This window comes from Meriones unguiculatus, chromosome 3 (assembly GCF_030254825.1).
Source record: "Meriones unguiculatus strain TT.TT164.6M chromosome 3, Bangor_MerUng_6.1, whole genome shotgun sequence".
NCBI classification, from domain to species: Eukaryota; Metazoa; Chordata; class Mammalia; order Rodentia; family Muridae; genus Meriones; species Meriones unguiculatus.
In genome coordinates this window covers 158,125,706-158,153,087 of record NC_083351.1, presented here as the reverse complement: position 1 = coordinate 158,153,087, position 27,382 = coordinate 158,125,706, and the positions used below count along the sequence as shown (strand labels likewise).

Sequence of the window (27,382 nt, the reverse complement as noted above, 5' to 3'; positions counted from 1 at the left end):
CAATTTCGAAGTTTCAGATCTTCTGCCCCTCAGATGTGGTGCATGCTGGTTCCCACCATCTTGGATCTCCCCCAACATAACTCTTTACAAACCTTGAAAGAATAAATAATACTCAGTTTCACATGGAAAAACAAAAAACCCAGGAGAGCTAAAACTGTCCTGAACAATAAAGCAATTTGCTGCTGTCTCACCATTCCCAATTTCAAGTTGTACTACAGAGCTCTAGTAATGAAAAACACATAAACAAAAATCCCAACATGGTATTGGCATAGAAACAGACACATTGAACAATAGAGTAGAAGACTCTGACATGGATCCACATACCTACAGACGTCTGGGTTAGTTTGTTTGTTTTTGTTTTGTTTTACTAACAAAGCCTGAAATACACACTGGAAGAAAGATAGCATCTTTAGCAAATGGTGTTGGTCAAACTTGATTTCTGCATATAAAAAAATACAAATAGAAAAGTGTATGTCTGACTGAGTGTGACATTCACATAGAGAGAGTATGTCAATTTTTTAAAGGTATTATTCATATTTTAAGAAACAAAGATCTGAAGAAAGCCTGTGACTGACAGAGAAGTTATATCTATTATTGGAAATGACCCAAAGTATCATCTCTATCTCTTTGCCTGTGACCTTTAATATATCCTAGAGTTTCAGAAAATAAAACAAACGAAATAACCCCTTTCTGTAAAAATGAATAAAGTTGGAGAACTGAAGCATTAAATTTCAAGCATCGCATAGCAACGAATGGCTGGAAGTTAAAGACAGGAGTGAGCACTAGCCTTCTTCGTTTCTTCCCTTCACTCCTTAACACTTGTATGACATTTGTCCTCCAGAATTCTGGGGATGACAGCAGATTCAGTTAGATTTCATGCTATTTTGACTAATTATGTTCATGCAGTAGCGTAAGAACATAACAATATATTCTAAAATATTCATTGGTAGATCAAAATCATGTGGTGTATATTAAAGTATAGTGGAAATGAGTTAATATGATTTTGATAGTGGTAATCTCAATAGGCCCTTAGCATAATTTTAATAAGTATGAAGTAGCAGGACACACTCATTGTAAACTGCCTTTATTTTCAGAAAATATTCAGTACATGAAATATATTAGTATATACTTCAGTATAATTTATATATTTATATTCAATATCATCAGTTATATATATCAGCATAATCATTAATTCAGTATAATCAGTTACATGTTTGTGTACATATGACTTTTATTGTTAAAGTCTCTTCCCATATTAACATTGCATTTTAAAAATAAAAGTAAATAATAACATAGTAAAAGAAATTTTCACACTGCCATTATTTTTGAACTCATTTTCTAGTAGCTTTATTGTCAATGATTTAAAATTTTTATGAGATGTTCATATTGAAGCAAAAGCATAGTTATAGGCACACAGAACACATAATAAATATGCACACCTAAGCACACACACACCACACACACGTAACTAATCGGTGCATGTCACAAGAGATCAGAATCACAGAAGATAACACAGAAACCATGCTCCTGTGCCTTCTCACCTCACATGAACTCATTAGCAGTTCTAGTTGGCAATTTTTAGAATTTACTTGGCTTTTCATCCCAATGCCTTATCCAGGCTTGTCTCTCTAAGAACTCCTTGGTTCAAACAAAACATCTTTAAACGAAATTACAGTTAAATCCTACATTTTAAAGAGTTGATATCTCTTGGACCAGCCTCAAGCAGTGGGAGAAAAACAGAATCAATTACTAAAAGCAGGCCTTCTCTCTCTTACAGGGGCAATTCTGCAACACGATCAGCTTCCCACAGTCCATAGAGCTCTGAGCAGCAGCACCTACAACTGTGCTCCATTAACAGAAACCTCTTTTCCTGCACTTAATTTCTTTTCTTTCTTCCTAGGAATTTCATGTTTGACCCATGTGCATTAACAGGATCCACTTTCTAATTTCAATGACTGTATTATGACACATTAAAATGTGTCAAAGTAAAAGACGACAAATACAATTCATGCATGGGGCTACATTTGTTGTTAAAATGGTCAATAGGAGAGGAAGGGAAACTGACCAAATTTGAATCTTAACAGACTGTTATAAAACAAAAATGTATTAAATTTTACAGTACAGTTAGAGATTGGAAAAATGTATACATCTATGTATTTATTGATACTCAGATATATAGAGGGCATTAAAAATAGTGAATCATGCTAGTTAATGTAGCATCATCACCCATGTCTTTTCTTTTAATGCTTCCAAGAATACTTTAGTAATTTTTAGGCACTCAACTTATAGTTATGCAGTCACAAATAACAGAAACATATTGCATTGTTTAAAATTGATCATGTTGTAAACCTTCTGCAGGCAGAGTGTAGAGTGTGCTGAGCCTGGAGTCCAGCAGATTCATCATCAAGGGGAGCAGAGAGACTTCATCCAGCAACTGACGGGAGCAGATGCAGACTACCACAGACTAACACCAGGCAGAGCTCAGTGAGTCCTGCAGAAGAGGGGGAGAAAGGCTCCATGGAACCAGAGGGATCAGGGACATGCTAAGAGAACACAGCCCATACAAACAATTGACTGGAAGTCGTGGAAACTTGAGAGATCAGAGAATTTATAGGAATCTGACCTAGTTCCTCTACGTATGTGTTATGACTGATGAATTTGGCATTCTTGTCGAAACAGGACCTGTCACTGACTCTTTGGCCTACTTGTGGGAATCCTTCCCTCCTGCTTGCCTTTTCTAGCCTTTATGTATGATACGTGCTTGGTTTTATTATAGCTTGTTATGCTATGTTTGGTTGATGTCACTTGGAGTCCTGTTTTTTTCTTAAAGGAGGCAGGAGATGGGAAGTGGTAATAATTTAGGGGAGAAAGTAGGAGAATGGAGAGACTGGGAGGGAGGATCAAGGGAGAGTAGGAAGGGATATAATATATGAGAAAAAGTTTTTAAAAAGAGTGAAACAATTGATTATGTTGTAAACATGTTAGAGAAAACTAAAATACTGTCAAATAAATTATATATATATATATATATATATATTTGTATATGTGAGAGTAAATCTCTTCTTCTTTCTCCTCTTTTTCTTCTTCTCCTCCTCCTCCCCTTCTCTTCCTTCTTCTTCATTTTTGACATAATAATATAATTATAGCATTTCTCCCCTTTCCCGTTCTCCCTTCAAATCCTTCTATATACTCTTTCAAGCTCTCTTTTAAATCCTTGTCTTTTCACTAATTGTTTGTGCATACATATTTGTATATGCACATAAATATATTTTCCTAAATGTGTTCTGCTTAGTCTGTGTAATGTTTCTTGTATGTGTATTTTCAAGGCTGTCCATTTGGCACTGGACAAACAGTTGATGTGCTCTTCCCTGTGGAAAACTACCTCTGCTCTTCCCAGCTTTTTTTAGTTGCCTGTAGCTTTTTTTTTTTTTTTTTTTTTATTCAATTGAGGCATCGTAAGCTTTTTCTCTTGTCCAGTTTGGCATGTTTAAAGGTGTTGTCCTTTATCAGCTCATGTTTGGGGAGTCATATTGTGTTCAGTTTTTCTCTTCTTTTGGTAGAGGATGAAGCATACCCCCATGCAAACATCTAAAAATGGTGATTAATGCTATCTTAAAATAAATTGTATTTATTTTGTTTTAATTAACTTGGAATGAGTTGTGACATAATTCAGAATCACCTCCAGTACTTATCTCAAAGTGAGATTGCCCACAGCCCCGTTTGTTTCTAGTAATTCTAAGCAGTGGTACCCACCTTTTAAGAGTTGGCTAATGCTGCAAGGTGGCATCTGTCACCAGCATCCTCACATAAACTCACATGGCTGCAGCATCTGTTCCATCACACAATGTTCTATTTCTGTGTCTCACACATTTTACAAGGAAGGAACAAATAGACTATTTTTAAGAAAGGTTTGCCAGTATTTCAGTATTTCTAAATTAAAATTCATGGGCAGAAATATATAAGCGATAAGAAGAGTAAGTCACAAATTCTGAATAAAAAATGATATAAAAACTTGTTTCATTTACAAGCAAATACTATCATTGTAAAACAAAGTGATAGAAATATTGTTATATTAAAAGTGCTATAATTTTGAAAATATTTTAATATGTGTGATAGTTTTAATTTAGATTTTTCATATAACATTGAGCATCATAAAATTATGATAAACATTTGTGAAAGTTGATAGGTTTGTTTTCATTTATTTGCCAAATCCTCCTGATATGAAATGAATTGGAACGGAAATATTAATTCAGCTATCCATACATTCATTCAACCAATATTGATTAATCACTGTATATACCAAGACAGATGGATACAATGATAAAAAGGCAGTCAGTGGAGTGCCTTCATAATCATTCTAGAATATTAAAGCAGAGGGGGAAAAAGCACATAAAATACTTAAAGTGTTTTTCTTGTTAGCAGAAATGAAAGCATGAAGGTGAAGAGAGTAACAGTAAAGGGATTTACTTCAGAAATGGTATCACCTTAATTTTTGTTTATAAAAAAACAATTTAAAAATTATCTGGGCTGTGGCTGCGCACAGTTTTAATTCCAGCAGTTGGAGGAGGAAGAGGCAGGTGGGTCTCTGAGTTCAGTGCCATCCTAGTCTACAAAGGGAGATCCAGAATAGCTAATACTCTACAGAGTACCTTGCCTTGAAAAACCAAAATAATAATAATGATAATAATAATAATAATAATAATAATTGAGATATATATACCTTTCCCTTTATAAAAGGTAGTTAGAAAAAAAACTTAAGTTAAACCTGCTAATGAATTTAAGCGAAAGAATTTAGAAATCATGACAAAAAAAAAAAGAGTGCGAAAAGGCTCTGATTCATTGCACACTTTCTAACTATTTTTGTAATAAAAACAAAATGGGAAATATGTAAAAAAAAATCTCAAACTTTTATGTCTCTAAGTGAGTTTACCAAGGCACCTGAATAGAAGCATTATATTTCGATGCAAGCCCTACACATAGCCTAGATGATTTAATGAAAAAGAAATGTTTTTCTTTTTATTTTAGATGAAATGTAGCAGATGTAATTAGCGTTGTGTAAGTTATTCTCCTTATTGCTTTACAGCGTTTTGAGAACATTCTGTTTGAGGAAAAGTTGTCCAAATAGGAGTGAAGGACACCCGTGCGTCCTATGTGTGAAAGGTAGCAGCCTTGTGTCCACATGGTGTGCCAACCAATGAGAACATGACAACAGTTATTCCAATCATTAATTTATTCAACTAGATGTTTCAAAAGCATTCACTTCAGATTAAGGAGGTATGACACAAAAGAACAGAAAGCTTTATGGCCCAACAGTCTGTTTTCCAGTGAGCAAGAAACACTGCCATCTTATGTTTATATTAATCAGAAACAAGAAAATAGTACTTGGTGCATATAAACAGAACAAGACAGTAAAGATTTAATGACACTAAATAAACTATGTAGAAACATTTTTGATCAAATCATTAAGTTTGTAGAAGAGTGTTAATATTTCACCAAATATCTTTTAGCTATAATGTTAGAATAAAGCTGTATGGAAGTCTTAGTAATCAAGTTATAACAATATGGAAATATGAAATATTGCAGACCATCTGAAAACCTAGTAATTAAGTACAATAAGTAGTAGTGCTGAGGCTGAAAGCATAAGATGGTGTATGTGGTTGCTGAGGTATGACTCTATTGGGCAGGGGTAAAATGCTCTAGGTTCTAGTTCTCTTGCTGAACTTCACAACAGAAATTTTGAGCTACATTGCTTCTATCTTGAATTTTTAACCCTGAGAAAGGCAGAGAAGAAGAGAAAGGAAGAAAGGTGGCACAAGGAGGAGGATAAGGATAAGGAGACAGAGGGAGAGCAGCATACACACACCCAAACACACACACACACACACACACACACACACACACACACACACAGAGAGAGAGAGAGAGAGAGAGAGAGAGAGAGAGAGAGAGAGAGAGAGAGAGAGAGAGGATATATGATTGAAATGAGGGACTACCTGTGAAATTACCTGAACTCTTGATTTTGGTTTTAGTCACGATTAATGTAAGAATTCATAAGAATAAGCCTATTGATAAATTTGTCTTTTTATTGAGCACCAGTCATTAAGCCAGGCTTATTCTGAATGACATAAATAGAGTAGAGCAAATGTGCCTCTTACTCCTATTCTAAGCAAACTTACACTTTTGGAATGGGAATTGTAAGTGATGAAGTAAAAGGATATATCAAATATCTGTTGAAATCATTAGATAAAAAGGGAATGCAGAAGAGGTATTCTGACATAGCCCTTAGGAAAATATTTTCTAGTAAATCATATCTAACAGGATGTATGAATTACATGATAGTACAAATTGCTAAAGCCTTTATTAAAGAGTAATTTATCAACATGCATAAATAAATGATGACACTTTACATGAGACAGACTGATGTGTCAGCAAAATAGCAGCTAGATGTGAATGAGGCAGTGTCACACAAGGAGATGGGATTTAGGGGACTGATGTAGCATGTGACATAAGGAGGATGTAGATATTTAGAAAAGCCTAGAAAAAATTTTATCAGGACTCAAAAATGAAGGGTTTTGTTGTTGTTGTTACTGATCTGTCAACAAAGACATACAAAGTGAACTTATTAAAATAGTGAGGAAACAGAATCAGAGCTGAACTGTGTATTTGATATTATGTCAATGGACTAACTAAGAAATAAGCACTCACTGAGGGCTGAGGATGAAGGGCACCCACAAGTTAGCATTATATAGACTAGTGTAATGCATTTACTGTGCTAACCTCTAAGGCTTACCTGTTTAATATGATTACTTCATTCAGTGCCTCCATATGCACTAATAGAAAGTGTTAGACTGTGAAGTCATCAGAACATCCAGGACCTTTGCAGTTTAGAATTTACCTACCTTTATGTCATTAAGCTCCTTTTTAAATGATCCAGTAAGAAGATCATAGTCTATATTGGGAAGGTAAACTATTGTTTTATATTTCAGATATCAGGCATCAATGATGAATAAACTTTACTTAAAGAAGCCTGGATGTAGGGTCCATTTGTATAAGTAATGGAACAGAACAGGGAAATTTTAGAAACATACACACACATGTAATGCAAATAGGTACTATCAGTAAGATTTAAAAGAAAAACAAATGGTATAAGAATTTCAGAGTAACTTATATTAAATAAATAATGAGATATTTGCTATGCTACCTACTCTTCATAAGTATATTAACACTGTTAAACATAAAAAAATGCAACTATAAAAAGATATTATGTAAATACTATTAGAGAAAAGCATAACACAATGTTTTAGCTTCACTAGAATTATCTTTGGAATTCAATCCCATTTAACTGATTTCTTTCCAGCTTATAAAGTACATCAATTTTGATCATGGCTTTTGAAAGCTAGAATTATTTTTCATGTTCTCTAAGTGAATAATGTTGGTTCAGTATATGCCTAATCTAAAATGAAATATGTGTATGTATTTGTGGGATTTTTATTCATTAAAATTTTTCTCACCAATTAGAAGGAAAGAAAGCCTGAAGTAAGAATATTCTCCTCTTAAATGAAGACGGAAATGTTACAAAAATGACCATTTGGTATCTGGGACAGTGTAGCATCAACGTAAATAAGATTCTTGATCATAAAATGCTATTTAGAGATAACTCAACAGTTATACTGGCAATAAATGGAAATAATCCATTTCCCTACATATTTGACAATGGACTGCACTTATTATGACCTGGAAAAAGTGAATTTTTTTTTCTGTCCAAAACATTGTTTATACATGTAGTGAAGTAATAATACAATCTCCCCTTGAAGAAAAAAAAAAAAAAAAGCAATCACTCTGAAAGCGAACTATCATCAAACATGAGCCAGTTGGATAGTTGCTCTGCAGATCCAGATATCCAGATCATTGCATGTTATATTCATAAATATTAGCATTTAAACACACTTCCATAAAACAGTTTCATTCTTCCTCTCTTCCAAGACACAAAGATACCACTATCTGGTAGCTAACACATGAGTAGAGCTTATCATTACTACCTGACCTTCATGATGCTCATAAATGCTTATTTTTAAAAGCATGTCTTTATAGATATACCCTACAAATGTTTACAGTAGACATTCACAAGATCATTTCCAGGTTGAATAAATCATGACAGTATAAGCTTATTAAAATATTGTCCACTTAAATGCTTGTGAAGGAGAGTTATTGTTTTGTTTTTTTTTTTTTTTTTTCAGTTACATAATGAGAATAATGCTAGGTTAGAAAAAGAATCAGGAAAGTCACTGTCTAATTCAGGGGCCATTTCATTGTTACGAAAGAATAAATGGAGAGGTAAATATATATAAAAAAAAGTTTGCATCACTTCACGTTGCAAGATTTGGTTTGGAGTTAATGGATTTAGCATGCTAAATGTAAGGTGACAACAATCCTATAATAGTACTAAGTATCTACATGGCTCCTGGCTTAGTCTCTTCAGTGAATAGTATATGGTAAAGATGGCATGTGTTCTGTGCAGGAGTAAACCTTCCACAACCCGGAGAGGTTACCGACTGTCATACTCAACCTTATATTTGTTTCAGCACTTTGTGTGTAAAGAAACATAGACTTGTGTTTGAGTTACCAATACTCACAGAATGGACAAGTTTTAAAGACTTCTTTAAAAAACATGTATTAAAGTTAAAATGGAAGCTAGGCCTGGTGACTCACCGCTGAATTCTCAGTAATTTGGAGGCTGATAGAGGCTGAGGCAGGAGTATGACTGTGAGTTTAAGGTCAGCTTGAGTTGCAGCCTAGGTATCTGTCTCATATATATGTGTTTCTCTCTCAGAGTATATGTGGTGTGCATTTCTGTATATGTATATGTGTGTGTTTATATAGTTAACTTATAACCAAGTTCAATTTCTTGATAGATTACTTCATAAGAAAAAATTGAAATGAAAAAGAACAGCAAAATTTTAAATGATTAAAACACTGTAATACCATTTGATGAAAGACTGTACATATTAATGAGTCAATTAAAAATTTAGACTGTATTTTTATTTTCTTTAATTCCGTGATGATTATGGTGATTTGCAACACAGCTAATGTATTAGTAAAGAAGTCAGTTTAACCAGGCCACAGGAGAAGACACTGCAGCCACTCCTGACGAGACCTAATTTTCTAGGGTCAGAAGGAAGGAAAAGAAGTCCCCCCCTATCAGTGGACTTGGGGAGGGGCTGGCATACAGAGGGTGGAGGAAGGGAAGGATTGGGAAGGGAAGAGGGAGGGAATCACAGGAGGGATACAAAGTGAATAAAGTGCAATTAATAAAGAAAAAAAGGAATAAAAACACCTAAAAAAGTATAAACACACATATTATACAGCACAGTTCTGCTGTGATGTAGAGGACAGATTGTAAAACTTACATCTGACCATACCTTTTAAGATTTCAGTGAAATACAATTCTTGTTTTTGTTATCAGTTTCCATAATTATAATTGTGAATAAAAGAACTGCCTTAATACTTTAAAAAATTCTGTAAATAAAATACTAATTTAGGCTAAAAAAAAGAAGTCAGTTTATAATTTCTACATAATGATATGAAAAAATTGTACAAAATTTGTATATAAAGCATGTACAAAACCACCTAAAACCCTTAGACTTGCTTAACCATACTCTTCCCCTATCTCTATCCTTGCTTAAACTTTTGGCTCCCTATAGTGTCCCTGTTCCCTCATATTTTTTTCTCTGCCTATCAGGTCTCATCAGGACTGGCTCCATTGTCTTCCTCTGTGGCCTGGTAGAGCTGCTCCCCACAGGGGGAGATGATCAAAGAGCCAGCCTCTGAGTTCATGTCAGAGACAGCCCCTGGTTTCCTTACTAGGGAACCCACTTGGAGACTAAGCTTCCATGGACTACATATGAGCAAGGGGTCTACGTTATCTCCCTGCATGGTCCTTGGTTGGAGTATTGGTCTTTGCAATAACCCCTGAGCCCAGATTTTTTCTGTTGCTCTCCTTGTGTAGCTCCTGTCCCTTCCATGTCTTTCTATCTCCCCATGTTTTCATAAGATTCCCTGCACTCTGCCCAAAGTTTGGCCATGAGTCTCAGCATGTTTAGAAACTGGTATATGGCAGGGCTCTGAGATTGAGGATGACACTACTTGGAAACAATGTTTTACTTCCCATTCTAGAAATGGTTGCAATAAAGAATTGTAAAGGACTTTGAAAACAATTCATCTTGAGCAGTGAGATTTGCATACACCGTTTCAGAAATAATTACAATTTAATCCACAATTTGGCACAGAATTTAATAGGAATTAGACATGTGACTATAGTATTGAATAGATAGTGCTCAGATAAAAATTTATTCAATTCTTATGCATCTTAGTAATATACTAAGTATATATACCAGTACATATACTTTAAGTTGAAAAGACCATTTCTTCTAATTTTTGATTATATTGTTTCCCAAATCACTGGCAATCCCATGTTGCTTATATGTATCCATAATTCTGTATAATGATATGGGGTATAGGTTTTAAATGTGTGGACTTTTAACTTTTAATTTTAGATATTGTACTTTTATTGTTTCTTTGGTGGTTTTTATTTCTTAGCTTAAATTTTCTTTTATTCTGGAATTAATACAATAAAATATTAGATTTTCTGAAAGCTGTCTGCTTTTCCCATATTCATTCTTTGTTTTTATAGGTTTATTTTTTTCATCTAATTCAATTTGGTACTGCATAGTGAACAATCTTATTGTATTTTAACTATATTCACACTTCTGCTGTTTTCAGGGTTTACACTCTGTTTCACTCAGACAAGGAAGTCAGCCACCCAAAGACCAGAGTTGAGAATCAAACTTTCTGGACTAATTTTGCCCAGCTGCCATGATATTTTCTCTCAACATTATGTCTCCTGTTTAAGATCTGTGCAAATAGCTCAGTGGGTAAAGCCTCATTTGCGTAAGCATGAAGAGCTGAGTTAGGATCCCAAATTCCACGATGGACCATGCAATATGAATGTCCATTTCTGTAACCCCAGTGTGAGAGGCTTTGAAGACAGATGACTCCAAGGCTTTATGGCCAGATAGTCTAGCCATATTCTTAGAGAAGAGTTCTGTAAGACTCACTAATAGAGAAGGGCACCTCGTATTGGATTCTGGCATTAATGCAGAAATGTGCACACTACACCCAAATTCTCTCTCTTTCTCTCTCTCTCTCTCTCTCTCTCTCTCTCTCTCTCTCTCTCTCTCTCTCTCACACACACACACACACAGAGGGTGAGAGAGAGAGGGAGGACGAGAGAGGAAGATTGTTTAATTCTTCCTCCTGAATGTAAACTGAACCAGGATCATATTTCTAGTGAACTGAATAAGCAAAGGTGATTAAGATCACTTCTAATACTAGTATGTAAAGTAGTAATAACCTTTGTCTTGCTTTTTTTAAATTTTATTTCTCTCACTAGTTATATTTTGTTAATTCTGTGTCCCAGCTGTATACCTCATTCCCTCCCCAATCCCACCCTCCCTCCCTCATCTCCTCCCTGCCCCTTTCCAAGTCCACTGATAGGGGAGGACCTCCTCCCCTTTCATATGACTCCGTTTTGTCAGGTATTTTCAGGACTGGCTGCAAAGTCCTCCTCTGTGGCCTAACAGTACTGCTCCTCCCTTGGGAGGTGGGGAGGTCAAAGAGCCAGTCATTGAGTTCCTGTTAGAAATAGTCCTTGTTCCCCTTACTATGGGAAACCAATTGATTACTGAGCTATCACGGGTCACATCCGAGCAGAGGTTCTAGGTTTTATCCTCTCATGGTCTTTGGTTGAGTGTCCATCTCAGAAAAGACCTTGTGCCCAGATATATTTGGTCCTTGTGAAGCTCCTATAGTTTCCACATCAAACTCCCCTTCTTTCATATGATTCCCTGCACTCTGCCAAAGGTTTGGTTATGAGTCTTAGTATCTACTTTGGAACACTGCTAGGTAGAGTCTTTCCGATGCTTTCTGCAGTAAACTCCTGTCATACGTTCAATGCATATCCCATTTGTCTTTCTAAATGAGGATTGATCATCATACCCCGTGTCTGCTTTCTTGATTATCTTTTTTAGGTGTATAGATTTCATTATGTTTATCATATCTTTTAGGTCTATATAAGCGAGTATATTCCATGTTTGTCTTTCTCCTTCTGGGATACTTCACTCAGAATGATCCTTTTCTAGATCCCACCATTTGCCTGCAAATTTCATGATTTCCTCTTTTTTGATTGCTGAGTAGTATTCCATTGTGTAAAAATACCACAATTTCTGTACCCATTCCTCCGTTGATGGACATCTGAGTTGTTTCCAGGTTCTAGCTATTACAAATAAAGCTGCTACAAAGATGGTTGAGCAAATGTCCTTGTATACTTGAGCAAATTTTGGGTATATACCTAGGAGTGGTATAGCTGGGTCTTGAAGAAGCACTATTCCTAATTGTCTGAGAAAGAGCCAGATTGACTTCCAAAGTGGTTGTACCAGTTTACATTCCCACCAGCAATGGAGGAGGGTTCCCCTTTCTCCACAACCTCTCCAGCATGTGTTGTCACTTGAGTTTTTCGTCTTGGCCATTCTGATTGGTGTAAGGTGAAATCTCAGGGTCATTTTGATTTGCATTTCCCTAATGATTTGTATCCCCTTGATCTCCTTTAGTTGTCTTATTGCTCTGGCTAGGACTTCAAGTACTATGTTGAAGAGATATGGAGACAATGGGCAGCCTTGTCTTGTCCCTGATTTCAGTGGGATTGATTTAAGTTTCTATCCATTGAGTTTGATGTTGGCTGTAGGTTTGCTGTATATTGCCTTTACTATGTTTAAGTATGTGCCTTGTAGCCCTGATCTCTCCAATACTTTAAACATGAATGGGTGTTGGACTTTGTCAAATGCTTTTTTGGTGTCCAAGGAGATGATCATATGATTTTTTTCTCCTTCAGTTTGTTTACCTGGTGGATTACATTGATGGATTTCCATATGTTGAACCACCCTTGTATGCCTGGGATGAAGCCTACTTGGTCATGATGGATGATATCTTTGATGTGTTCTTGGATTCAGTTTGAAAGCACCTCATGGAGCCTTCTCCAAAATAGACCATATAGTTGGTCACAAAGCAAGCTTCAATAGATATACTCAACATTTTATTGAGTATTTTTGCATCAATATTCATAAGAGAGATAGGCCTGAAGTTCTCTTTTTTTGTTGGGTCTTTGTGTGGTTTTGGTATCAGGGTGCTGTCACTTCATAGAATGAGTTTGGTAGTGTTCCTTCTGTTTCTATTTTGAGGAGAATTGGTATTAGCACTTCTTTGAAGGTCTGGTAGAATTCTGCGCTGAAGCCATCAGGCCTAGGGCTTTTTTTGGAGGGGAGACTGTTAATGACTGCTTCAATTTCCTTGGGGGATATAGGGTTATTCAGTCTTTCTACCTGATCTTGACTTAATGTTGGTATATTGAATCTATCAAGAAAATTGTCCATTTCGTTGAGATTTTCAAATTTTGTGGCATATAGGCTTTTGTAGTATGACCTAATGATTGTTTGGATTTCTTCAGTGTCTGTAGTTATGTCCCCCTTTTCATTTCTGATTTTGCTGATTTGGATAGATTCTCTCTGCTTTTTAGTTAGCTTGGCTAAGGGTTTGTCTATCTTGTTGATTTTCTCAAAGAACCAGCTTTTTGTTTCATTGATTCTTTGAATAGTTTTATTTGTTTCTAATTGATTGATTTCAGTCCTGAGTTTGATTATTTCCAGCCTTCTGCTCCTCTTGGGTGTATCTGCTTTTTTTTCTAGGGTTTTCAGTTGGGCCATTAAGTTACTTGTATGTGATGTTACAAATTTCTTCTTGAAGGCACTTAGTGCTATAAATTTTCCTCTGAGCACTGCTTTCAATGTGTCCCATAAATTTGGGTATGTTGTGCCTTCATTTTCATTGAGTTCTAGGAAGTCTTTAATTTCTTTCTTTATTTCTTCCTTAACCCAGCTCTCATTGAGTAACAAGTTGTTCAGTTTCCATGTGCGTGTAGGTTTTTGGTTATTCCCATTGTTGTTGATGTCCAACTTTAGTCCATGGTGGTCCGATAGAATACAAGGGATTATCTCAATCTTTTTTATATCTATTGAAGCTTGCTTTGTGACCAACTATATGGTCTATTTTGGAGAAGGTTCCATGAGGTGCTGAAAAGAAGGTATACTCTTTTGAGTTTGGGTGGAAAGATCTGTAGACGTTTATTAGGTCCATTTGATTTAGGGATTCTGTAATTGCTTTTATTTCCCTATTTGGTTTCTGTCTAGTTGATCTTTCCCTTGGTGATAGTGGGGTGTTGAAGTCACCCACTATTAGGATATTGCGATCAATGATCAATGTGTGGTTTAAGTTTTAATAATATTTCATTTATGAATGTATGTATTTGGGGCATAGTTGTTTAGAATTGTGATGTCTTCTTGGTGAATTTTTCCTTTGATGAAAATGTAGTGCCCCTCTGTCTTTTTTGATTAGTTTTGGTTGAAAATCTATTTTATTAGATATTAGGATAGCCACTCTTGCTTGTTTTTGGGGGTCCATTTGCTTGAAAAACTGTTTTCCAGCCTTTTACTCTGAGGTAATGTTTATCTTTGTTGCATAGGTGTGTTTCTTGGATGCAGCAGAATGTTGGTTCCTGTTTCTGCACCCATTCTGTTAGTCTGTGTCTTTTTATTGGAGAGTTGAGTCCATTGATGTTGATAGATAATAATGACCATTGAATGTTATTTCCTATTATTGTGGAGTTGGCGATGTTACTGTTAATCATTGCTTGTTTGATTTTGATTTTTGTTGGAAATTATCTTTTACCTATGTTTTCTTGGGTGTATTTGCTTTCATTGGATTGGAATTTTCCTTCTAGTATCTTCTGTAGGGCTGGATTGCTGTTCAAATATTGCTTAAATTTAGTTTTGTTATGGAATATTTTATTTTCTCCATCTATGTTGATTGAAAGTTTTGCTGGGTAAAGTAGTCTAGGTTGGCATCTGTGGTCCTATTAGGGCCTGCATGATATCTCCCCAGGTCCTTCTGGCTTTCATAGTTTCTGATGAGAAGTCCGGTGTGATTCTGATAGGTTTGCCTTTATATGTTATTTGACCTTTTTCCCTTGCTGCTTTTAGTATCTTTTCTTTGTTCTGTAGATTAAGTGTTTTGACTATGATGTGGCATGAGGAGTTTCTTTTCTGGTCTAGTGTATTTGGTGTTCTGTAGGCATCTTGTATGTTTGTGGACATCTCTTTCTTTAGGTAGGGAAAATTTTCTTCTATGATTTTCTTGAAAATATTTTCTGCACCTTGTAGCCTGGACTCCTCTTCTTCTTCAATTCCTATTATTCTTAGATTTTGCCTTTTCATGGCATCCTTGATTTCTTGGATGGTTTGTGTTTGGGATTTTTCTGATTTTATTTTTGCTTTGAGAGAAGTATCAATTTCTGTGAGTATATCTTCAACACCTGAGATTCTTTCTTCCATCTATTGTATTCTATTAGTGATGCTTACCTTTGTGATTCCTTCTCTTTTCTCTAAGTTCTTCAGTTCCAGGGTATTCTCGGTTAGTGTTTTCTTTATTGATTCTAATTCTGTTTTCATGTCTTGCAACATTTCCTTCATCTGTTTGAGTGTGCATTCCTGTGTCTCCAAGATGGTCTCTATTTTTTTGTTTGTTTCCTCTCTTAGTGCCTCTGCTTCTGCCTCCAATTGTTTGGCTATATTTGCATGTGTTTCTTTAAGAGCTTCTTCGTTCACTTCGTTTTTCTTTGTTTCTATTTGGGAGGCCAAATCTTTAAGGGATTTTTTTGTATCCTCTTTAACTGTTTGAATCTCTATGACTATTTCTCTGAGAGATTTGTTGGTTTCCTTTTTATGTGCCTCAAATAACTGGATAATCATAGCTTTAAAATCATTTTCTTGTGTTTCTGCTGAGTTGGAGTGTCCAATAATTTTGGGGGTTGCCGGTGAAGCCATGATATTTTGATTTGCGTTGGTTGTGTTCTTTCGCCGACCTCTGGCCATTTGGTTATCCGTAGTGTTCACTGTTCCTGGATTCTGCAGGTCAGACTGGTTTTTCTCTGGTATCTGGAGAATTCTTCAGGAAAATGGGTGAGGTCTAGTGGTTTCAGTGTGTGCGTTGGTTATTCAGCTATACCTGTAGGAGGAAAGTTCGCAGGGGCAGAAGGACAAATGCGGGGTAGCGTGTATTTGAGGGTGTGCTTGTGGGTGTGTCCTAAGGGACAGGGTGTTGGTGAATGAAGAGGCCTTCAGTGTGTGAGAGGGGTGCCCTGCAGGCATTGCAGTTGTTGGAGGCGTTAAGGGATCACAAGCGCTGTTGAAGCATGAGCGCGCACATATTGATTTTACAAGTCTGCTGGTCTTTGGTGTCTATTCAGCTGGTTTTCTGCCACTGAGGGGTTGGATGGTCCATACAATCACTGGCTGGGCCGCCCTGTGTATTTCGTGCTGCCACTTGCAGACTAGGGCTCTGGGAAGGGTTGTACTGTGGATCTGAGTCTCTGGCTAGCACTGTATTGGGCGTGTGCTCTGGCGGGATGGAGTTTCAGTGGTACTTGCACTTGGCAAGAGGGCCGTAGGTGGGGTGTGTTCTCCTCTGAGTGGTGGTGTTCAGCAGGTCGTTACTGCTCTCCGGTGCAGCTGCGGGGTCTGGAGCCCTGCCTCCCTGCCTCCCTGCCTCCCTGCCTCCCTGCCTCCCTGCCTCCCTGCCTCCCTGCCTCCCTGCCTCCCTGCCTCCCTGCCTCCCTGCCTCCCTGCCTCCCTGCCTCCCTGCCTCCCTGCCTCCTCCTGCCTTGGGTCCCAGACACTGAGCTTTGCAGCTTTGGTATCCAGAAAGAATTAATTGTATTGTGAATCTGAGTCTATGTGGTTAGCACTCAGTGGTTGGAGCTCTGTGATTGGACCTGCACTCCTCCTGTGAGGAGGTTTCTGGGGTTATTGCACTCTGGCCGCTTGGGGTGTGAGCTCCACTGCACTTCCTGCTGAGGTCTAGCTTGGGATCACGTCAGCGGGATCAGGGAGGAGACGCTCCGCGGGTCTGGAGGGCCCTGAGTGGGATGTGTGTCCAAGGAGGGGACGGGTGTTCAATGGGTGGTTACAGCAGACCGCTGCTGTAAGGGGCCCGGAACACTGTCTCTGCTGTCTTGATCTCCCGGATGTGAGCTTTGTGCTCCGCTGCCTGGTGCTGTGTGTGTGTGGGGGGGAGGGGTCCCCGCGGGAGGCCCGGACAAGGGAAGCACCCTATTTCCTTCCCAGAGAAGTCCGTGCCCGATCTAAATCTACTAGCACTCCACGCTTCTGTGGTGGCCCCACTACTTTAGAAAGCCCCAAAGTCCAAATTCTAGCTTCAATTGACTCTCCACTCACCAACTCCGGAGATTCATGTCTTCTGCCTCTCCAAAACAGAGTGCACCACTCTGCTCACCGCCATCTTGGAGTCTCCCCTTTGTCTTGCTTTTGTCTTTTGCAATTATCACTGATACTTGAACCACTTGCCAAAACTACTCATTATGCTGAAAGGAGCCATGTGACATGGCCTGTAAAATAGCTTCTGAGTGAAGATCTACCTGGAAATGATTCCAACCAATAGGAAACAGATCAATTTTGAAATCGACTCCTCACCAGCTGAATTTTAGCAGTTATGAAATTTCTGCTCTTCGTGTTGAAATCAGCAGGTAAGAGACTGAATTCAGACTCTTCACAGCCTGTGCCATTTTTATCTCCAGGAAGTTTGAGATGTTATCAGTAAAAGTTGGGCTAAATTGTTTACAGTAATAGGCCAATAGTATAGCATGCACCGTTCAAGATCCTTTTCTTATTTCATTTTCATCATATAAGCTGGAAAAGAAGCTTGTTTGCTTGATTGTTTGTTTGCTTGCTTGTTTGTTTTCTTCCTTTTTATTCAAAGACTTTACAATTCTAAATTTTAAGGGAGCAAATTTTCTAAATGGCATTGATTGAAGTCCATAATCTGGGAAGCCAATTCTTTCTAAAGCTCAATGTCATTCCAAATTTATGTTTTCATTCTATTTTTTCTCCATCAAAAGTTTTTAATGTCAGAAATTTTTTGAGTTTCTTCTGGCTTGTAATAAAAAACAGGTTGCTACTACTTGGTGTTTTCATGAGTTAATTAACAGTTCAGAATTCTTGGAACTATAATTTAATATATGTTAACTTACTAATCCAGCTCAAAATTATTTTTTTTTCATTTTCATACTCCCTTTGCCTTGCTACTTGCAATCTGTTTTTATTTTCTTTACAGTAATTTAATAGATTTTCTGAAATGTAGTCAATCTGTATTTTGATATTGTACAAATTAACGGTATTTTAAGTACTTTTAAATATCATATGAGATAAAAACAATCTCTGTTTTATTTAATTCATCATTATTAATATTTTATATTATATTACACTTACCTTCCAAATATCATTCTAAAATATTTTATCTAGATCATTCTACTTTTTTGTATGTAAAACAATTTTAACAAATAATTATACATAATCATTTTAACTATCTTAAACCAAAATAGAAAGATTATAAAATGAGATTCCACATATAATAACAATGTAAAATGATAGTTTAGCAAGTGTTTTTCTTTCTTTCTATCTTTTTATGAAAAAGAGAAACCTTTGGATTCAAATACATACATTCTAACCTCACCATGAGCTTTGAAGACTCAAGCCATATCCATATTCCCACAATAAGTAACCGTGTGTAAAAGGGAGATCTATTTCCATTTTCCTCAGACCAGCCACCTGACATTTCAAAAGATAAGAAGTACTGCTCAGCTTGAATGAACTAAAAAATATCTCTGCAAATGTATTTGAACTCATCCTTTGAAATGTCAGCTTAGTACTAGGTGATATAAGTTACTCATTCAAATATGAGAGTACATGCATTGTGAGTCTAAGGTAAATTATTTTAGGAGATAAAATAAAGTTAGAGAATACATTTTGAAAATGTATTCTCTAAAAAAAGGAAGTAAACATTTATGTAGATATTAGTTTCTGAAAATAATTTATATTTATAATGAACAATTAAAATACAGACAGCTTGGAGGAACTTCAAGGAGATCATGATGAATGCAAAAAGTTCATCTAAAAAGGAGACACAGCATCATTTCCTTTATGAAGCACTAATGAAATAGCAAAACAATGCAATTAGGAACTGGTAAGTGATTTTCAGGGACTAGGAAGGGGTTACAGATAGTACTCCTGGGAATGCAAACTAGTAGTTGGAAGAATTACTATAGGAATGTTAACAGTTTGGTAATAGGATTTACCTGTTGATTCTCCAAGCTACAAATACAGTAAAATCGATGAATGTTTGCACATGCTTACAAAAAACTGAATGCATTTTTGGTGAAATCTGGCTGGCGTTATCAACTGTGTCAGATTCAATTCCTTAGTTTGCTCTTGTATTATAAATGTATTTTAAGTTAAGCATCAGGGAGATTTAGGGAATGATATGAAATTTCCTTTTCATATTTCTTAGCAAAATCCTTTGAATCTATAATTAACTCAAAACAAAGTGTTTACCAAAGAAATCACTTGAACTGAAATTATTTTTGACAAGAAAATCTTAAGAGAAATTTCAGCGTTGAAAATGTTTAAGTTGTGGAATCCCATCTCATTTGAGGGTACTCACGGTCTACTTTGCTGGCTCTCTTGGGGAAGCCTGACAAGTCCTTGTGTAAGTTTGAAGACCTGCTTCCTAGAGAAGACATTTAGGTCACCCAGAAAATGTTTTTATTTCTCTACACATACTGGAAACATTTACATTTGACTTTTAAAATTCATGTTTTATCACTATTTCTTAGAAATATTTAAAACATAAAACATTACTTTGACTGTACTATATAAAGGTTAGTAAAAAATATTTTACATGATTTTTTTACATTTTTCTTTCTTCTATTTATTTATTTATTTATTATATTTTTATTTTTAAATTGTTTTACAGTTTATTTACTTTATATCCAGATTTTATCCCCCTCCCTCATCTTCTCCTGGTTGAGCCTTCCTCTCTCTTTCCCCCACCCCCATCTCCTAGCCAACTGAAATGATGAGTCCTCCTCCTCTACCATCTGACCCTAGCCTATCAAGTCTCATCAAGACTGCCTGGACCTTCTACCTCTGAGGCCTGGCAAGGATGCCCCATCAGGAGGAAGTGATCAAACAGCATGCAACAGAGTTCATGTCAGAGACAGTCCAAAGAGCAGGCAATAGAGTTCATGTCAGAGACAGTGACAGACCCTGCTCCCCTTACTAGGGTACCCACATGGAAACTGAGTTGTTACATCTGAGCAGGGGTCTGAGTCTTCTCCATGCACAGTTGGTACATCAGTCTCTGCAGGCCCTCCTGCTCCCAGATGTTTTGGCATTGTTGGTCTCTTTGTGGCGCTCCTGTCCACTCCAGGTCCTTTTATCTACCCTTCTTCCATAAGACTTCCTGAGGTCTGCCCAAAGTTTGGCTGTGGGTCTCTGCCTCTGCTTAGATCCCCTGCTAGTTAAAAGTCTTTCAGAGGCTTTCCTCCTGTTTCCTCTCTTTCACCACTCCAGCTGTCCATTCTGTTTTCCTTTCTGATTGAGAATTAAGCATCCTTCCTAGGATCCTCCTTGTTACTTAGCTTCTTTAGGTCTGTGGATTTTAGTATGGTTATCCTATATTATATGGCTAATATCCACTAATAATATCCACTTATACCAAGTGTGTCTTTCTGCTTCTGGGTTATGTCACTCAGGATGATTTTTTCTAGTTCTATCCATTTGCTTGAAAACTTCATGATGTCCTTTTTTTTTTTTTAATAGCTGAGTAGTATTCCAATGTGTAAATGTATATGTGTAATAAAAATAGTACAAATATAATTTTTATTTTACAGATTTTCATCAGATCATCATATTAATATTTAGGAATAAGTTTTATTGAGAAACTCCAAACCATGGCTTCAGTTTGATGCTTCATATTTAGTATTCGGTTTTATGTTGCTGTGTGTGCTTGTATTTTTTTTTTTGTTTTGTTTTTTTGTTTGTTTTCTTTTTGAGTGGTATTTTTCTTCTTCTTGGTTTTAGCACTGCTGTTTAAATTCTTTACTAATTTAGTAAAAAAATAAAATAAAATAAAAAGAGTGTTTTTCAGAATTTGTAATGGAATTAGCCAGCTTTACAAATCATCAACTTCAAACCATGGCAAACTTTCATGCTAATTATACGTTCTTGTTTTAGTATTTTGTCATTTCCAGCTAGTTTTTGACTGTCTAAAATTTTACAAATTTCACAAGGAGACCACACTGAGGACATAGAGAAGGAGGAGCAGTGATAATTGGTATAGATTGTTCTCAATTATGATTATTGGAGTTTGTGGGTGGGTCCTCTATAAGTGATTCTGTTCAAGGACTGCTTATTAAGATAATAATTCTGGTAATGTTCTGTTTAGCTGGAAAACTTAAAAAAAATGTAAATGTTTGTAAAAGGAAAGTAAAAAGTGTCTTGAAAGAAGGCAGACACAAGAGAATAAGTACCAGGAAAATACTTAATGGAAAAAAAAATAAAAGAAAAAAGAAAAACAATCCTCTGTGATAATGGCGACCTTAGTGCTTTAGAAAAACAAAAAGCTGGATTATAAATATACTCAATAATTCAGACGGCTGGAGGGTTTTTCAGAGAATGCACTGAGACACGAGGTACGTGGCAGAGCCCATCCCTCTCAAGAATTTTGAAATATGGAGACATAGTGTGGAGATCATAAAAATGTTTAAGCCAAGCACAAAATTGCCCCAATTTCATAGAATAGGTGATAAGCTAACTGAAATGGTTTTAGTTAAGATTTCTCACTGGCACCATCTTTCTACTCTCATCTGCCACTCTTCTGCTTTGTCTTCTGTGCCTGCTCAGAGTCTATATGTACTCTGCTTTGCAGGATGTTTTTTTTTTCTTACTAATGTTGCTTTTTCACTGTCTATGTGATAAACGTCAATTGTAGAAAATGCCTGATGTAAAAAATAAATATACATAATGAATAAATTTAAATTAATTCTTGTTCATAGCTTAAATTGCCTTTTATCTCATCTTTGTAAACTGACATTTTTCACGTATCTTTTATGTAGACAAATATTCTTCAGAGTGCGTAAATGGTCCTGTGATACTGCCTTGCGGTGTTATATTTCTTTACATTCATGTCGTCTCCTTGTGCACCAGAGTATTACTTATTCATATCCATCAGTATCACCCAGATTTAATGTTTAGCCCATCTTAACTAATTTGCAGAAAAAATTAATAGTTGCTGGACTTAATTAATTAGCCATATTAGAAAGCCATGATAATATTATTAAAACATGCTACCAAAGGTGCTCCTAATTAACATGGCACCAGCAAGTACATGAGACTGTCATTGCTGAGTTTACCTAGAATCCTGTTTCACAGGCTGTCAACAATAGCAGTAAATCCTGGTCACATAGGTTTCCATGACTTCATATGCTACGGAGAAAATCTAGTAGTTTTGCTGCTAGCAAACTACTACTTATGTTATGAAATATGATACTGTGTGAGTCAATTAGCTATGTTCTTAAGTCAGCATAATACTGAACTTTGTATGCTTTCCTGAGATTGTGGAACTTATCACAGGTTATTTTTCACATATTATCAAATACATTCAGAAGATTGCTCAGAATTTAATGGCTTTTTACCTCATACAGTAGCATCATTTTGAGGATGGTTTCCTAGCTCTTTAGCCTCAAGAGTCCTTATTATTTTACTGTCCACTTCTTTACATGACACCAGGTGTCCAAGATGCTGGAGGCAAGCACAACCACCAAAGAACATCTTAGTGAGTCAGTTTGGTACCTCATAAACTATAGCTGCCTTGGCCTTGCACTGTGTGGCAATTTCCTCAGTCTTCGAACTTCGGTATAGGGATGATTAAAGTATAAGCCACTGTGGCTCTCGGGCTCACTGTGATTTATCTGAACATCTTTTCCTTATTTACCACAGAGCTCCTTTAATAACACTGTGAAGAATTCATTCTGTTCTCAAAGCCCAAAGGAAAGGGAAAGTATTCTGTTGATTGTGATATACGTCTTTAGTGAATTAAGTCTCTAATGTAATATTTTGAATTTTTTTTTTTAAAGAATGAAATTATATTTCTGAACCTTTCTTATTTCGTTTTTATTTTTAGTGTTTGTGTGTGGTGTCTGTGTGTACATATGCTGTGCTGGTGCTCACAGAACCAGAAGTGGGCAACATCTTCCCGATGTGGGTGCTGGGAACCAAACTCTTGTCCTCTGGAAGAACAGCAAGTGCTTTTACAACTAAGCCTTTTCCTGAGCCTGGTTTACTAATTTCTTAAAGTGCAATTATTCACTGGATTTTAATTGAATCGCCTTAAACCAACAACCTGTAAATAAAATATAACTCCCATTTAACTTTAGAAGTGTGGATTATTAGTGCAGAGACTTGAATCTAGTTGTTTAGGAAAATGTTTTAATGAAAAATAACATTGAATAAATTATTTTATATTAATTAAACAAAAATTCAGGGTGCACCACTTCTGTGTCTCTGAACTTTAAAGACCCGATTGCTTAAATAAACTATGAATATTTACCTTTCAGATAAAAATAATTAAGGTCACCATTCAGCAAATCAGGAATCCTAGGAAGCAACTTCATTGTGGCATTTTATAGTTTCTTTAGACCATCCTAGAATATATTTGCATCGCTCTTACTTTTCACCAAATTCCCCTTGAAAAGATTATGCAAAAATGACAGAAATCATTTAAATTAAATGCTTGTAGAGACTTTTTTTCTCCAATGGCCTATATGTGAGTTTTATATGTCATTTATCTTTGCTAATGTTAGCTGTCCACAGATCTTAATCCTGCTGGCACATCATCTCCACTGCACCTATAGACGCATACACCCACACATACACACACTGAAATACTACACACATTTGTGACTGTTGGTCTTTGTCTCCAAGTGGTGCTTAGTTGTGACTTTAGTTTCTTTATTTGCCAGTCAATTCAGTATATCTTTACTGTATTATTTGATTTTGTTTTAAATCAATCTTAAGAGCATGCTATTTTATCAGAGGCTCCTATTAATGTAGAATTTTGAGATCGCCATCTTTGTTTATTTGAGCACTATGTAGAAACAAATTTATTCCTTACTTCTGTTGCACTGGCATCTGTTTTTAATGAAGCCAGTACCTGTGTTAAAATTCCAATGTTCTACCAGCTGTGTGACTACTCAGGTCACTTAACCTCGTTCCCTAATTTTCTCATTAGCATAGGACTAATAATTACACATACACACATATTATGGCTGAAGTGATTAACGTAAAATCATCAAGTAATACTTCAGACAGAGTAAATTTTCAGTAAATAATACAATGGTTTTGTTTTTTTGTTGTTGTTGTTGTTTTTGTTTTGTTTTGTTTTTACCAAGACTGCTTTTATTTTATTTTGAATGTAGCTTACTTATTAACTCATTCAATATATCTACAGCATTGAAAATACAAGGGCATTCCACTCTCAAGGTGTCCTGTCAAGGCTACTCTACATGTTTTTCTTCTAAAAGCAATCAAACCAACAAACAAATATAATAATCCAACTCTAGGTCTTAGTATACTTTTATTAGTAGTAAATCCTTACAAGCAAAGACCGAAGAAGAAATCGGGAACTTTCTAATTGTGAAACATAATTGCTATAACAAATACAGATGATTGAGTATCCAATCCAATGAGATGTCCTAAAATTTTAGTGTGCGACATTGTAGACATAAAAGAAAAACAGTAGTCTAGTTTTAGTCAATGCCTTGGTTCTACACAAGTGTGCGAAGATTAATTATATGCCAAGAAAATAACATATGGCCAAGTTCAAGGTCTTTGAAACAAGTCCAACGCCAAACAGCCAACATAGTATTCTCTGATTAATAATCTTTGGAAAAAATAGTAATTACAACAAATACATGAGCAATAGAGATTTACATTAGGCATTATGAATCACTTAAATCACTGATCCTGAGTAGAAGATTATACTTTAATAGCCATATGACCAATATCCAAAAAAAAAATCTTGGACATACTTGGCTTAGACTATTTTTCTTTATTATATCTTAATATGTAATATATAATATATGTGTATGTGTATGTGTGTGCATAGCTAGACAATTATCTTTAGCTTTACATTTGGAAAATATTGATGTTGATATGGTGTTGATTGATAGAAATCACAAGCAGTGAATACTTCCAAGAAACAAACCAACTAAATATGTTGTCAATAAACCACATGCCTGAATATCTGGCTTTCCTTCAAGGCTAGCCTACTGAGGGCATTTACAGTGAAGGCATTTAATCTCTGAGCAGAGAAGATCACTACAGAAAGGAGCAACAGGCATAAAAAACAAAACAAAACAAAAAAAAAAGCCATTTCAGGAAATGTAAGATCAAATTTAAAATTTCAGCAAACTGTAATACAGAAAGTTTTTAATAGGCCTCTTTGTAATACATAAATATATACTCTAGGATAAATTCATTTCTCTATAGTCAATTTTAAATAATAACACTATATATATTTTTATATATATTTGCTATTCTAGACTGGTAACACACACACACACACACACACACACACACACTGTAAAGAATAGAAAGAGATGGAAGCTTGAAGACCTTTTCTATCAATCCCTGATCTCCCTAATGAGAACACTGAGGCCTGAAGAAGTAAAGCACATACTCAGATGCCCCTAAAACGGCCCGTGTCTTATACTAGCTTTATTGTGGACTGCAAGGCTTTAGATTTCTTCCTTGCTATTCCGTATTGAAATTCTTAAGTAACTCAGCTATAAACCAAGGTGGAGGAAAGACTCACATTTTGAACGGTCTTCAAATAGACACATAAATTTTAACTTTCCATCTCACAGTGAGGTCTTTTGCCAAACTGGAAGACAGATTCATTGCCCTTCCTCTCTATTTGCTTCATGCATTTGGAGCACGTTGTAATAGAATGAATCTGCTTTCAGATTCCTATTGCCAACACACACACACACACACACACACACACACACACACACGCGCGCGCACACACACATAAAAAAAAGAGAGAGTCCACCTCTTTAAAATAGTGTGCCATCGTTGCTCTGTTTTTGCACTTTTATTAAAAGCACAGACCATCAGCTAACCGTTGTGACAAATTTACGGTGATACATCAACAGTCTAAGTGTGAGAGACGAGAGGAGAGTTCAGTCAGCTTTAGTAAGTGTAAACAGGAACCCGATCTTGAAAGTAGTCATCAAAGGCCAAATTGAACAGGATACCTTTCTTCTAAAATCACTCCTTTTGGGAGGCACTCTGCATTCTGATATTGAAAGCTAGCATCCTAAAATTGCCCTTCTTCTGTATCTCTTTGAAACAACGAATGAGTAAATTGAGGGAGGAAATTCAAGCAGGAGGACACAACACAGGGGAAGCAGAGAAAAAAAAATAGAGTGCTTTTAAGATGCCTTTTTCCTGGTTATTTGTTAGTCTTCCAGTGTAATGGACCACGGGCAATTAAAATAATTAAAAATGTTAAAGCTCTGACATTATTATACCCGTGTTAATTTCACCGGAATTAACTGCATGTTTTTCCATTACGTAATTTCAATACTAAAGTATTCTATCACAAAAGCATTCTATCACTGAAATGAATTAGCTCCTCATACATTAAAGTATCTAGCTTAGTGTGAATGCCAACAGTCAAATTCTTTGATTCTCCGAGATTTCAGACCGAGCTACTGTCCCTGAGTTTTGATAGTCTATACAATGTGCTTCTCAAGACCACGTTGAGTAATTATCTCATTCCAGAAGAACAGAAAGGGTCAAAGGCAGTGAGGGATATGGGTGTTTTAAGAAACTAGCCAAGGAGCAGCAGAGCCCGTGAACGCGCTGTCAAGACAAGGTTGTTGGTGCCACAGCCTGCAAAGGGCAGCAGGCGCTGTGCTAGACTCAGGGACCCGCTGCTCCTCCTGCTGCGGGCTGAGCTAGGGCTGCCTTCCCTTCCTCCTTCGGGGACCTCTGGTCCTCGCCGGCGTCGTCGGGAGGATTCTTTGCCCTAATTACCCTGGGAGGAAGACGCGCCTTCCTCGGAGACCGCTAGGCAACACTCACCACGGCAGCCTGCAGATTACTTCCCTCCGTGGGTGTGCGACTTCGTTTAAGCAAGTCACACTTACAGTAGCTCGTCACCGGCGAGGCCGCAGCAAGCAGAGGGCGGGGGTGGAGGGGTGGGGGAGCGCTGGGCGGAGGGAGGAGGTGGGAGGCGCGGAGCCGGGCGGCTCGGGGAGACGCCGAGCTCCAGACGCAGCAGGAGCGCGCCGCGC

The 27,382-nt window shown here is 36.6% G+C and overlaps 1 long non-coding RNA gene across 1 annotated transcript; it reads right to left on the bottom strand.

The window, feature by feature from the left end:
- Positions 1-27,371, bottom strand: LOC132653181 (uncharacterized). The gene is made up of 3 exons (XR_009590930.1): positions 27,171-27,371; positions 2,350-2,491; positions 1-92 (listed from the first exon to the last, which is right to left on the bottom strand). It is a non-coding gene; the product is annotated as an uncharacterized LOC132653181 (long non-coding RNA).
- Between the last annotated feature and the right edge of the window lie 11 nt (positions 27,372-27,382).